Genomic DNA, 14,122 nt, shown 5'->3' with positions numbered 1-14,122 from the left:
AATGTAAAGGGGAGGGTTTGGAGGATTCAAACGCAATTGGAGACACGAATGTTTTTGTCGTGGTTCCGATAGGTGGTGCTATCGTACATCCATGTTGATGGAGACTTCAACCCACGAAGGAGAATGGTTGCGCGAGTCCACGGAGGGCTCCACCCACGAAGGGTCCACGAAGAAGCAACCTTGTCTATCCCACCATGGCCATCGCCCACGAAGGACTTGACTCACTAGCGGTAGATCTTCACGAAGTAGGCAATCTCCTTGCCCTTACAAACTCCTTGGTTCAACTCCACAATCTTGTCGGAGGCTCCCAAGTGACACCTAGCCAATATAGGAGACACCACTCTCCAAGAAGTAACAAATGGTGTGTTGATGATGAACTCCTTGCTCTTGTGCTTCAAATGATAGTCTCCCCAACACTCAACTCTCTCTCACAGGATTTGAATTTGGTGGAAAGAAGATTTGAGTGGAAAGAAACTTGGGAAGGCTAGAGATCAAGATTCATATGGTAGGAATGGAATATCTTGGTCTCAACACAAGTGTAGGTGGTTCTCTCTCAGAAAAAAGTAAGTTGGAAGTGTAGGTTCGTTCTGATGGCTCTCTCTACGAATGAAGAGGTGTTGGAGGGGTATATATAGCCCCCATACAAAATCTAACCATTACACATAACTTCCCAAACTCGGTGGGACTGAATGGTTAAACTGGGTCGGACCGATTCAGCAAAGCTAGTGACTGTTAGGGTTTTTGATGCGACCGACATGCAACTCAGTAGAACCGATATGATTAGGGTTAGGGCATAACGTAATCTCGGTTAGACCGATTACACAAACTCGGTGAGACCGATTTTGGTAATAAGCTAACCAGAGAGTTGGTCAGGTAAACTCGGTGGGACCGATCGCTCATTTCGGTGAGACCGAAACATTATGAAGGGAAAACAAAGAGTTTACATTGCAATCTCGGTGGGACCGATCGCTCATCTCGGTGAGACCGAAATGTTACGAAGGGAAATAGAGAGATTACAACCCCATCTCGGTGAGACCGAGATCCCTATCGGTGAGACCGATTTGCCTAGGGTTGGTGGCAGTGGCTATGACATTTGAAACTCGGTGGTGCCGGATAGGAAGAATCGGTGGGGCCGAGTTTGACTTTTGGTTTAGGTCATATGTGGATGTGAGAAAGTAGTTGAGGGTTTTGGAGCATATCACTAAGCATTTTGAGCAAGAACCTCATTAAGCAACACCTCATCCCTCCTTGATAGTATTGGCTTTTCCTATAGACTCAATGTGATCTTGGATCACTAAAATGGAAAATGTAGAGTCTTGAACTTTTGAGCTTGAGCCAATCCTTTTGTCCTTAGTGTTTTGAGGGGTCCACTTTTCTCATCCATGCCATCCCAATCATTGATCTTTCCTGAAATATTAGTCTTGAAATAGCATTAGCTCAATGAACTATATGTTGTTAGGAATTACCAAAACCACCTAGGGATAGTTGCACTTTCAATCTCCCCCTTTTTTGTAATTGATGACAACATATAGACCAAAGCTTCGACAAATGATAATAAGAGTGAAAAACATTGTCGCTTTGAGAAGTATGTGAAAAGCAAGAGCTCCCCCTAAATTTGTGCATAGTTTAAGATTTGCTTTGGACTGCAAATGCACAAAGAGTTAGGATCATGGGTTACTCTTCCATGTCACATACATCTTGGTGGAGCACTCAAAATGATAATAATTAAAATACATGCACTCATCACCAAGCAAAGTGAGTGATCATATGGAATATAAAAGGATAATGTCATCCGACAAGCATAAAGGTAGTATATGATCAAACACTTGATCATCCAAGTATCACACACAAGCATAAAGTATCTCAAACGAGCAGATAATAAAGTTCAACCACCAAGGAGAAATGCAAGAGAGAACAAAAGCAACACTCTCTCTCAAAGCCTATGATCTATAAATTTTATCCCCCTTTGGCAACAAGTTACCAAAAAGTTCATAAAAATGCATAGTGCTAAATCGACTCTCAGGCTTGGTCTTCAGGTGGTAGTGTAGACAGAACTCCAAGGACGAAGGCGTCAGTTGATGTAGATGGAGCTGGTGGAGTAGGTGCTGGAGCTGGTGGCACTGAAGCTGTAGCTGGTGTAGATGAAATTGCTCTGGTGTCTGGAACATGCACTGCAGCAGATCTTTGTCCTTTGGGCACTCTAGCAAACGCATCAGTGGTAGACTTGCCCTTCTTCTCCTGCACTTCATCCTGAAGTTGCTCAACGACTGACTGGATCTCAGTGACCTTCACATCTAAGTCATAGAACTTCTGCTCCATGATCCTCTCCAAGCTCTCCTGGTTTTGAGTCAGGGTAGCCAATCCCTTCTCAATCCTCAGAGTGGAGGCAGTCAAGTAGCCAAGATGATCTTGCTTGCTCTTCAGAAGATACTGAGATGCCTCTTCAATGGTTGGCATCTTTGCAGCCTTTTCAGCCCTTGCCTTCTCCTTTTTGGCTTGTCCATGCACAGAAGATGGTTCATTTTCATCCATCATCACAGTGTTGTCCTCAAAGTCTGGGTAGATGGGCAGGTGCTCCTTGTCCAGCAGATATGTGCCAGTGTCCATCTTGGAGTTGATCAGCTCCTGGATCTGTGGGGCATACCCAAAACTCCTCTTCTAATCTGCAGCTGTCCTCTTTAAGGTTTCCACAATTAGGCTCATGATCTTGAACTTCTATGGAACATCAAATATGTGCAGCAAGTTGATGGAGTGACCTCTGATCATCTTGTGATCACCTGACTTTGGCAAGAGAGTATGCCTGAGGATCCAGTTGATTGTTGGCAAGCCTGACAGAAGGTAATGTACTGATCCAAACTTGTGTGTCTCAAGAGAAGCATCTGGGATCTCTTTGTACATGTGTGCCATGGTGTTGTGATCCTTCTTCTTGGCATAGACATCCAAGTCATCTTATTGTTCTTCTGGGGCATTGATCAACTGAGCCCATTCTGCAACTGTTGACTGGTACCTAGTGCCTTCAGACATCCAGACAATCCTTCCATCTGGGTAGAAATGAGCTCTGGAGTAGAACTGCATGATGAGCTCATCATTACACTTTGTGAGCTTCTGAGCCACAAACTCATCGACTCCACATGCCTTGAAGCTATCATATACACCAAGGAAGTGATCCTCATTTTGCTCAATGAATTTCCAATCAACCCATCTCATGTCACACACTATGGGCATCTTGTCAAGTAAGATAGTCTCATAGAAGTCCTACTGTTCCTTGGTATGGAACCTGTAGTCCACAGTAGTTCTTCTTCTGGTGGCATATGGATCTGAATCTCTCCATAGCCTCAATCCTGAATCCTTCCTTATCTTCATGTTCTCAGCTACTGGATGAGCATCATTGTGATTTGGAATTTTTGGCTTAAACTTCCTCAAGACATGTGACTCATCATCTTCTTCTTCCATTGCAGCTTCAGGCAGTGGGGCCTTGTTCTTCTCTGCTGCTGGGATGTTCCTGGTGCTCCTCTTGGGTGCAGCTTTGGGTTTTGGAGCAGCTGGCTTAGGAGTTCCTTTGGGCTTAGATGGAGCAGCCCCTGATCTTATGGCATCTCCCATCAGCTTTTGAGCTTTGGGTGCTGGTGCTGCATCCTCTTCCTCTTCCTCTTCTTCAGAGTCTTTCATTATGGAAGATCTCCCAAGCACTCTGGCAGTGGTCTTCTTGACCCTCTCTTTCCTTTTCTTTTCTGCCACAACCTGCTCTTTGGGTGCAGATCCCAAAGTCTCTTGTGTGGATGTTCTGGCTTTTGACATGAGAGCTCTCTTGGCAGTAACCTTTTGCTTCATCCCTGGCTTAATGGCAGCAGTTGTGCCATATTCCTTTTTCAGGACTTTCCTCTTTGAGGTGGCCTCTTCCTCAATAGCCACATAGTCCTCATCCTCATAATCTGAGGTTTTCTTCTTTCTGGTCCTGGTGGCTGCCTTAGGTAAGTTGTTGGGTGTGCTCCTGCTTCCATCATCTGAGCTACTGGAGGGACTAGTGCCCTCACTCATCTGAACCTGCTCCTCAGATTTGTTCTGACTGTCACTCTGATCTGACATGATGCAAACACTAATAGCAGACCCTGTGAATAGATTATAGATGAGGTAGAGTGGATGAGCATCACAAACTGCAGAGGTTTTTACAAAAGAATGAATCAAAGACTTAGTTTTAGTTTTCCACAGAAAGCATTTTGGATCTACCGATTTGAAATCTCGGTGATACCGAAGCAGCTGTTGGAACCTAAACTAGTGAACTCGGTCGGACCGAGTCATAGTTTGGTGGCACCGATACTGCTAGGGTTTCACAAAGACTCGAACTCGGTCACACCGATTTGCAATTCTCGGTTAGATCGAGAATCACATGTGCAATGGCCTGAGCCAAATCGGTGGAACCGATTTCAACAACTCGGTCGGTCCGAGATGGTTTCGGCGGAAACCTAACCCTAAATTTTCAATCCACAACTAAACTACGGAGTGTTTTTATTGGATAGAGTGATCTCAATCGTGGAAAGATACATGGAAAAACAATGTGCTCGGGAATCAGAGTGAGAACAGCACAAAGATCAAGTCCATACCCTAGTTCGGCGATGGACTTGCTACGGCGGCAAAGGCGGAGACGATCTTGTTGACGGCGGCGGAGACCAGCGACTGGAGGCGGCTGGCGACGAGGCGGACGATCCGGAGACCCAGTGAGGCAGAGCAGGCTGAGCGCGGGCGAAGAGGTTCGGAAAGTATTCCAATTTTTGGCCCGTGGGTATATATAGCCCGACCCTGTCGGTGTGATCGAGTGGAACAACTCGGTGGCACCGAGATGCATAACTGCAAGCAGTTACTGCAACTCGGTGTGACCGAAAAGTTCAAATCGGTTGCACCGAGATTAAAAACCTAGATCGACTTAGTGATCTCGGTATGACCAAAATGGATGAATCGGTCAGACTGAAATGCACAAAGAAGTTTTGGAAGTTTAAGTCTATGATGAATCGGGGACTCCGAGTGCTCCTCACACAGAGTGGTTCGAATCTGACTTGATCAAACTTTGTGATGCCGCATGAATAGAGTTTGAGACGAGAAGAGCATAAATAGCTAGAGTAGGTTCTTATGCATTCTTGTCCATCCACTTGGAGAAAAAGAAACAAATCAATCAAAACAACAAGTGGATGTCCATGAATGAGTAAATTATGCAACCAACATGCTCACACAATAAAATGACAGATGAAATATGTGGCAAAGCATGCACAAACAATTCTAGCATGTATCAAGCAATTGGCGATGACTAGGTCATCTATATAAGAGTATATTGACTTAGGAGTCAAATAAGAACATTTGATCATGGGTCATACTCATCGTTTAAGCACAAGTGGGGTTACCACTTTTACATAAAGTGTTGTTGTGTTCACACTATTAGAGTTGCTTTAGCTCAATTTTTAGAGTAAAGCTCCCCCTAGATGTGAGATCCCCCCTAAGAGGGATGGACTAACCTTGGGTTTTTCCGATGATGACTTCATGTAGGTGTTGGCATTCTAGGAACGGGGGTCCCCAGACTTGCCTGCCTGCGGCCTACGGCCTGGCTCGAGTGGGGGCCCAGTGCGGCCCAGCTTCATTAGCTCAAGCTCAAGACCCTCGCAAGGGGGCCAAGCCTTGCAGGGCGGACGGCAGGAGGCTACCTCAGGAGCAGCCTCATCAGGCAGGCTCGCGAGGAGGTGGAGAGATCAAGGCAGGGGTGCATCGCGAGAAGCCCGTGACGCAAGCCATGACGATCGAGATTAGGTGGGCGCCGGCCTGCGCAGTGTCCTTGTTTCCCCTTCGGTGCAAAGGGAGCAAGCGCAGGCCAAGGCATCGGGCAAAGGTTACCATTCCGGTGCAACAAGACCAAGACCAGCAAAGCGGCAGGACGGAGGTCACCGTGGAGCCCAAGACGGCGTCATCACCAGTGCTTTCGGTAGCCGAAGACCACCTTTGGTCAGGATAACTTGTACTAGATGTTCCCCTTCAAAATGGCCAATTGTTGGCACCCTTCCCGCTCATTTTTTGGGAAGAGGACTAGGGCCTCTATAAATAGGACTAACCACCATAGAGAAAGAGCAAGGGAGAAAAAGAGAGAAAGAAAGAGAAAGAAAGAGAGAAGAGAAAGAAAGAGAGAGATCCAGACCGAGTAGAACACACCGCACCAGCTCAAGAACACCTCTCGCGAGGCCGTTCTTCCCCCTGTATTTTTCATCATCAGCCCCTGAGGCAATCCACCACGCCACACACTGGAGTAAGGCATTACACCACATCGGTGGCCCGAACCAGTATAAACCTCGTGTCCTTTGTGTGTTCTTCTTTCTAGCCTAGATTTCTTGCGAGCCGTAGAAGCGTGAGTCGGTAGGGGAAAGATCTCCGTGCACACCCCAGAGTTCGAACCTTAAGGGTCTGCCGGAACCCGAAATCCGACATTTGGCACGCCAGGTAAGGGTGCGCCGGAATCTTTCTTCCGCTATTCGCATGTGATCTTCCGTCATGTCCATGGCTGACGCTCGTCAGGCTCGCGCCGAGCGCCGGGCTGCTCTCGCCACCTGCGTCGCCCAGACGGCGCCCGTCGGCGGACGTCCTCGTCGTTCCCCGTCGCCTGCCACCAATGCCGCCACCGGCCCGGCGGGGAACGAGCAGCAGGCCTCATCCCAGCATCCTTCGGTGCGGCGGGAGGGCCGCACCGCAACCCCGTCACTGACTCCAGCCAGTTCGTCGTCCCACACCCGTCGCGCCCCCATGGACGCGCACGCCACGCTGCTCCTGGCAAGAGAGCTCCTGCACTACCGCCCCGTCGACGACCTCTATGAGGACTGGCTCGTCCGCATCACCAAGCTCGTCAGCGCCGCAGGGGGCTCTCCTTTGCCGTCCCTCCCGCTGCCTCGCCCTCCATTCCGCGTAGGGGGCGAGGATCAGGAGGCACCTCCTCCACCTCCTCCCCAAGAAGGCGCCCTGGCTCCAAGGCACGCAGCCCCAGGGCGAGACCCTCCACGTCCGGCGCCTGCGTGGCAAGAAGGGAGCTGCCAAGAGATCCCTCATCCCCAAGAAGGTGCTCGCACGCTCCCAGCACCGGCGCACCAAGATCGCGTCCCTGCGCCTCCACGCCGAGACCCCGCGCTGCTCCAAGCGACGGCACGTGGTAATCACCAGGAGCAGGCCCAGCACCAGCAAAGGGCGCCGGTGGCCACAGCAGGCTGCCGCGCCTTCACCCCCGAGCTACGCGGCGTCACATGGCCAGGCAAGTTCAAGCCTAATCTGCCCCCTCGCTATGATGGCATGGCGGACCCCGCGGAATTCTTGCAGCTCTACGAGCTGGGCATCGAAGCCGCCAACGGAGACGAAAAGGTCATGGCGAACTGGTTTCCCATGGAGCTCAAGGACGGCTCCCGCACTTGGCTCCTGAACCTTGCTCCCAGCACGATCTCCTCCTCGGACGAGATGCGCACTCGCTTCATCGCCAACTTCCAGGGCACTCGCGACCGGCCCCCGGCCATAAGCGACCTGCGCCGCATCAAGCAAAAGCCAGGGCAAACCCTGCAGAAATACATCAAGCGCTTCAACAACGCTCGCCTCAAGATCCCCAGGGTGACTGAGGAAGCCATTATCTCAGCCTTCTCCGACGGCGTGCGCGACATCAAGATGAAGGAGGAGCTGGCAATCCATGAAAACCTGTGCACATCCCTGGAGCTGTTCAACTTGGCGACCAAGTGCGCCAGGGCTGAGGAAGGACGCCTCTCCCTCCTCGAGCTCCCGGCTACCGACCCAGAAGAGAAAAAGCCCAAGTCCAAGGACGTGAAGCGTAAGGGAGCTGTCGTGCTTGCAGCGGAACCAGACACCAAGTGAGGTAGAACCAGCCTGAGTCATCCAAGGGCAGCCAATACTGCGTGTACCACGACCTCCACACCCACAACACCAACGAATGCCAAGAGCTCAGGGCCGTTCGAGATGGGCGTATCGGCCGACGCCCCGAGCACAACGACAGGGGCTATGGCCGAGGAGGAGGACAACGGGAAGACCGTGGCCCTCGCCAAGAGTGGCGTGACCGACCTCGCGAGGATCGCTGGCAGGACCAGCCTCGCGAGGAAGGCTGGAGGGATCAACCTCGTGAGGATCGCCCGCACGGCAACGCAAGCCTCCCTCCTCTACCACCACCATCAAGAAGGAATGAAGACCAACATCAAGACGAGGGGGGTGGGGGCTTCCAGGAGCCGCACGCAATCGCTTCCATCTTGGGTGGCGCCCAGGCCCCAGCATCACAGCGCATCTTCAAGCAGTTTGCTTGCGAGGTGAATGCAGTCCTCCCCAAGCTTGAGGCCACGCGCCCTCTCAGGTGGTCCGCGTGCGCCATCACGTTCAGCTCAGCGGATCAGCTCAAGTGCGCGGCAATGGCCGGAGTTCTCCCGATGCTTTGCTCCCTAGTCATCAGCAATGTGCAGGTCACCAGGACCCTCGTTGATGGTGGAGCAGGACTCAACGTCCTGTCCGTCGGACGTTCGACAATCTCCAAGTGCCGTATGATCAGCTCCAAACGACCAAGCCTTTCTCAGGAGTCACTGATGGTTCCACCGTTCCGATAGGGCAAGTTCGCCTGCCAGTCACCTTCGGGCAACGCAACAACTACCGCACCGAGCTCATTGACTTCGACGTCGCCCACATTCGCCTGCCATACAACGCCATCCTCGGGTACCCAGCCCTAGCCAAGTTTATGGCAGTGACTCACCATGGCTACAATGTCTTCAAGATGCCAGGAAGCGGTGGAGTCATCACCATACCCTGTGAGGAAAGGGATGCGGTTCACTTGAGCGTGCGTTCCAAGCCGCAGCAATCGAAGACCCGGATCATAGGAGCGGAAGACTTCCCGAGGCAACCCTTAAGAAGAAGAATGCTTCGCCTAGCCCAAGCCATAAGGAGGCAGGCACCTCCAGAGGCATTGCATCAGGATTCGCGCCCGTTCAGGGAGCGCCACCCTTTGTCGCATAGGAAAGCGCGATCGGCACCCTCCTCAGGCAGGGCTCGAGGGCTCTTGCTTGGAGAGCCACCGACTTCGCCAAGGTCACGAGGGAGGCGCTCGGGCACCACTTGGAGGGGTTCTTCCAGGCATGTTTCCCTCAGGAAGGTATGAGGCAAGGAAGACCAAACCCTCAGGAGTTCATCGCAGGAAACACCCAGGAGCTACAGGAGTCGAGAGTCATGTGCGGCAGCCGCCGCTTGCCCGCCGTGGCCCCACATCCAGGCGAGGATGGCGGGCTGCGTGTCTGCATCAACGTGCCAGGGCTCAACCGAGCCGCGTCTCAGGAGCGCCTCTGGCCTTCGCGCGTGGGGCGTTGCGAGGGTCCACCTCACAGCTACGTTCGCATGCCTTTCGGCCTACCGAACGCGGTTGCCGCTCATCAGCGCCTGCTGAGGAGCATTTAGGAGGCTTAGGAGGTCAGGCATTGTGCGGTCCTGGCGGAGGTGGAGATGGCCCTCGAAGACCTACCCGTGCCCCCGGAGCCTCCCGAGGCTCCTGGGCCTGGGGGCTCATGAGGGTCGATGTCTTCACCGCGCATCGCCCACTTCTACGGCATCACTTCAACTTCAATGGCATCAGGTGACATCTTTCAAGTTCCATTTTTAGCCGGGAGAGCCCATAGGGCCGGGTCATTCCTAGATCGCAAGGGTCCGTCCCTGCGGCACGTATCCGTTTTGCTTATGCACTTTACCTACCTTGTTGGGGGCGCCCCTCAGGCTACATCATTCCCAAGCTGCTCGGGTCTGGCCCAGCGGCGTTTGCTTTTCCCGCATCTACTTGAAATAAATTTGCTCCTCCGCGCTTAATCTGGTTCCCATGATCATCATCTACTGCTTATCGCGGACTTTTCCGCTCTCATGCAAAGCGCTTGCACATTAAAAGGGGGCGCCTGAGCATCGTGACTCATGGGCCCCTACTGGCTCTCCAGCCCTCACCCCCTGGCCTTGACCCATGGCATCGCGACCTGTCATACCAGCGGCGGCTGAGCTCGCTCGAGGGCCGGGACCTGAGGACGTAGAGCATTTGCATTCTAACCACCCTGCAGGAACACACCATTGATAAAGGCCCAGAGCCAGGCACAACCCGCCTCGAGGTAGGGCCTCGTGAGTCCCGTGCTGGCAAACGAGTGCCCAGATACACCTCTCCTAGCCCTACCGTGCCGGCCACGTGTCAGGGCGGGGCTGTACACGCCTCGGGGGCTCCTCCCGGAGGGAAGCCCCCCTCCCATGTACCAGCAGAAGCACCATGCTCCGCGCTGGCTGACGACACTACCGAGGAGCGGCTATGCCCGTACACATACGGAAGCGCTATGCTCCGCGCTGGTGATAAACAACTGAGGGCGGCCCACGGCCATACCAACCTCAGGGAGCCTGGAGCTCAGTGTCTGGCACCATTCCAATGCCTCCCCTCGGGAGTGCCGCGCGAGGGGGCTGGACACAGGGGCTATGCCCGGGCCATGCCCGAGCGCACGCCACCCAGCCAGGTGCCTCGGACCTGGTCGTCACGCGCCCCTCCCCGAGCGGAGCCAAGGTATGAAAACCCGTTTGAACGTCAAGGGGGACTCCTGAGAATCGCGACTCAGGAGCCTAACTTGCCATGTAGCCCCTCACTCCTTAGTCCCGTCCTGGTTTCCGGTCGGGGCTAACGGCGGTTGAGGTATGCGCGGGGCCGGGCCCTGCCGACGTAGAACGACCAATCCACTCCTTTGCTCCCCCTTCCCTACTTGTTGCTCGCACGTCAAGGGGGACTCCTGAGCATCGCGACTCAGGAGCCTAACTTGCCACGTAGCCCCTCACTCCTTAGTCCCGTCCTGGTTTCCGGTCGGGGCTAACGGCGGTTGAGGTATGCGCGGGGCCGGGCCCTGCCGACATAGAGCGCAATCAAATAGGAGGGGAAAATGCAAATTCCAGGGGATTTAAAGAAAATATTACAAGCCATAGATTGTTTCACGACGCCAAACACAAGTTTAAATGCCTCCATGAGGCATGGTGCATGTTGCAGGAGTAAAAACAGGACAGAAGCCGCGAAGGGATCACTCTCCAGTGGCGCTGCCGCCTGTGGTGGAGTCACGCTTGGCGACTCCGCCTCCTGAGGCCACGGAGCTGGCGGCACCGCGCCCGGGCAAGGTACTGAAGGCACGGAACCTCCCCAGCAATGCCTCGACTCGGCCTTTCACGGCCTTAGTGGCAGCATCGGCAAGGTCGCCGCTCATGGGTTCTAGCAGGCTGTCGAAGTCGAGGTTGGGGTCGTGCAGGTAGACGTGGCTGAGGACACGCGTCAGCGCTGCAGAAGACAGGGCACGCGCCTCAGCCTCGGCCGTGGGGCCGAGGCCGTCTGCGACATCTTCAAGTGCACAGACCAGGAAGGGAAGCAGCTTGGCAGGGTCGTCCTTCGCACCAGCCAACAGCTCCTCCAAGCCGCCCTCGTAAAGCGTCTTAAGTGCGGCGCGAGCTTTCTTCTCCAGTTGTGCGAAGGCCACCCGATCCTTGGCCAGCACCTTCGCCTTGGCGTCTAGCTTGGTCCTCTCCGCCTTCAGCAACCACTCCAGCGTCTCCAACCGGCCGCAGCGGTCATCAAGCTTGGTGCCCCGGTACTTGATGGCAGCCTCTCGAGCCTTCATATCCTTCTCCTTCTCCTGGCGGCCGCGGACCACCTTGGCGAGCTCGTCGCGCAGGCCTTGCAGCTCAACCTCCAGCGCCTTGCAGAAGCCCTGGGAAGCTGCAGCGTCACCCTGGGCAGCGTCACGAGCGGCCTTGGCTTGGCTGGCGGCCTACTTCTCCCCATCGGAGGCCGACATGGCCTGGCTCAGCGCTGCTCGGACGGAGGCGGCAGAACAGGCCCAGCCAGAAGCTAGCTCCAGGCGCCCGGCCATTAGGCGAGGGTCCACGCTCAGAAGATCCTCCCGCAGTTGGCTCAGTTCATTGGCGACCCGGTCCAGGACGGTGTCAGAGGGATCAAAAGAGATGGGAACTAGTGGAGTGGGCAGAGAGGACGGCAGCGTGATCACAGCTTGGCAGGAAGGAACCCCCTAGGCCTTGGCTACCCCGGCTGCAGCATCGAGCGCAGCCGCCTCCAGGGTCAGCGGGGCCACGGGGGCTGACTCCTCGCCGAAGCGTCCCAGTTGGCCTCGCGAAGACGATCGGGCAGGGGAGGCGCGAGCCTCGCCATCTCCTTCCCCAGCAGATGAAGGCGCCACCCCGGCAAATGGACTTTCCCCAAGCAGGGCCGCAGAAGCCCCTCTCAACCTCTTAGCTGCAGGTGTCGGCCTGGCAAAAGAATGCAGACGTAAAGCCTCGGCGGCAGAAACCAAGCGAAGCACGGATCGAGCACGTACTGGTCATCATTCGCGGACTCAAGCAGCTTCCGGCCAAACTTGAAGCCCGAGAGCCTGCAGATGCGGTCAGCCTTGGGAGGCCCGGAAGCAGAAGGCACGTTAGGAGGGCTGGAGCTGGCCTCAGACCGCCCGGGGACCAGAGCAGACCCTGAGAGAACCGGCCCCGACCTGCCCTTCCTTGTGACCAAGGGAGAGCCCTCCCCTCCTCGCCTGGCGCCAGCGTCGTCGTCGTCCGGCATGGAGCGGAGGGCCCGGGACCTGCACCGAGGGAAGGACTCCCCTAACTCCTTGCCAGTTGCCTCAGAGTCAGACACTTCCTCCTCCGCCTCTTCTTCCCTCTCACTCCCGCTGGAGCTGCCGGAGGACACGTCCACCATCGCCAGTGCCGTGAGATCCTCGGGAGCTTCCGCAGGCACCGGCCCCTCGCCATTGAAGGTGGGCATGGAGTTCACCACCTGCTCCTAGTTGTCACGAAGGAACAGGGGGACGGGGGCGCCCACCAGGCTCGCCACGTCTCCCAACCAAGGAGTGGAGGGCCGCGACCAGATCCTCATCGGTCAGGGCCTCGGAGCTTAGGCGCAGGGCGGCGTCCGCTTCCCCAAGCCTCCACAGTGGGAGCGAGTGCTCCAAGAACTCCCTCAGGAGTGTAGCCCCGGTCAGCTTCGCCGCCCCCAAGTTGCCTGGACTCAGGTCCGCATTCATCCTCTTCAGCACCGCCTTCGCACGGGGGTCGATGAGCTCCGCGCGAGACCACGTGTCAACGGCCTTGGGCTGCCCCGTAGGCAACACCAGTCGGGGGTGGAGGCGCCCGACGTCCACCATGACCCACTTGCTCCGGAAGCCTTCGATTCTCTTCCCAGGCTTCGAGATAGCATTGGAGTTGGAGTATGCGATAAAGCTCGTGCAAGCGGAGACATGGGCACGAGAAACCTAGAGGGAAAAATAGTGGCGCAACAAGGCCACCGAGGGCTTCACCCCAACATGAGTCTCGCAATAGTAAGCGAAAATCGCCAGGAGAAGAACATAGTTGGGGTGGAGATGCAAAGCTTGCAAGTTGTATTGGCAGAGAACAGCAAAGAAGAACTCGGAGAAAGGAGGCACCAGACTGACGATGATGGCGCTCACAAAGAACGTATAGAAGGTGCTCCCCTTGCCCTCAGGCTGGTAGGAGCCGGCCCTGAGCACAGTCGCCCCCTTGCTGCCCTGTGCGACCGTCATCAGGCACGTGAGGGCGAGGTTCTTCTCCGACAAGTTCAGGGGATCCAGAGCCGGCGAGTGCCAGGCCTCGGTTGGGGACTTGCGAGGCGCCATGGCGTGCCGGATGGGAAGGATTGAGACAGATCTGGAGGATCTCGGGAGCAGGAAGGAGAAGAGCGAGAAAGGGGATCTGGGGCAAGGCGAACGAGAACAAAGCAAGTAAGCCTGGCCCGGGCACCTCTTTGTCAGATGGACGGTTGCCGAGGCATCATGGGGAAGCGCAGACGCCCGCTTCCAACCAATCGCCACGAGGTGCCCGAGGCCGCAGGCTATTGGGGCATGCGGCGCTTCGCGCTTGCCCCTTAGCTTCTCTGCTAAGCCAAGCCCGGGAGCACCTTGGGCCCGAGGGCTATTGTCGGTGTTCTGGGAATGGGGGTCCCCATACTTGCCTGCCTGCGGCCTGCAACGTCGCTCGAGTGGGGGCCCAGTGCGGCCCAGCTTCATCAGCTCAAGCTCAAGACCCTCGCAAGGGGCCAAGCCTTGCG

Source organism: Triticum dicoccoides, chromosome 2A (assembly GCF_002162155.2).
Source record: "Triticum dicoccoides isolate Atlit2015 ecotype Zavitan chromosome 2A, WEW_v2.0, whole genome shotgun sequence".
Lineage (NCBI taxonomy): Eukaryota > Viridiplantae > Streptophyta > Magnoliopsida > Poales > Poaceae > Triticum > Triticum dicoccoides.
The sequence above is the reverse complement of the archived record's forward strand: the minus strand, read 5'-3'. Positions refer to the sequence as shown.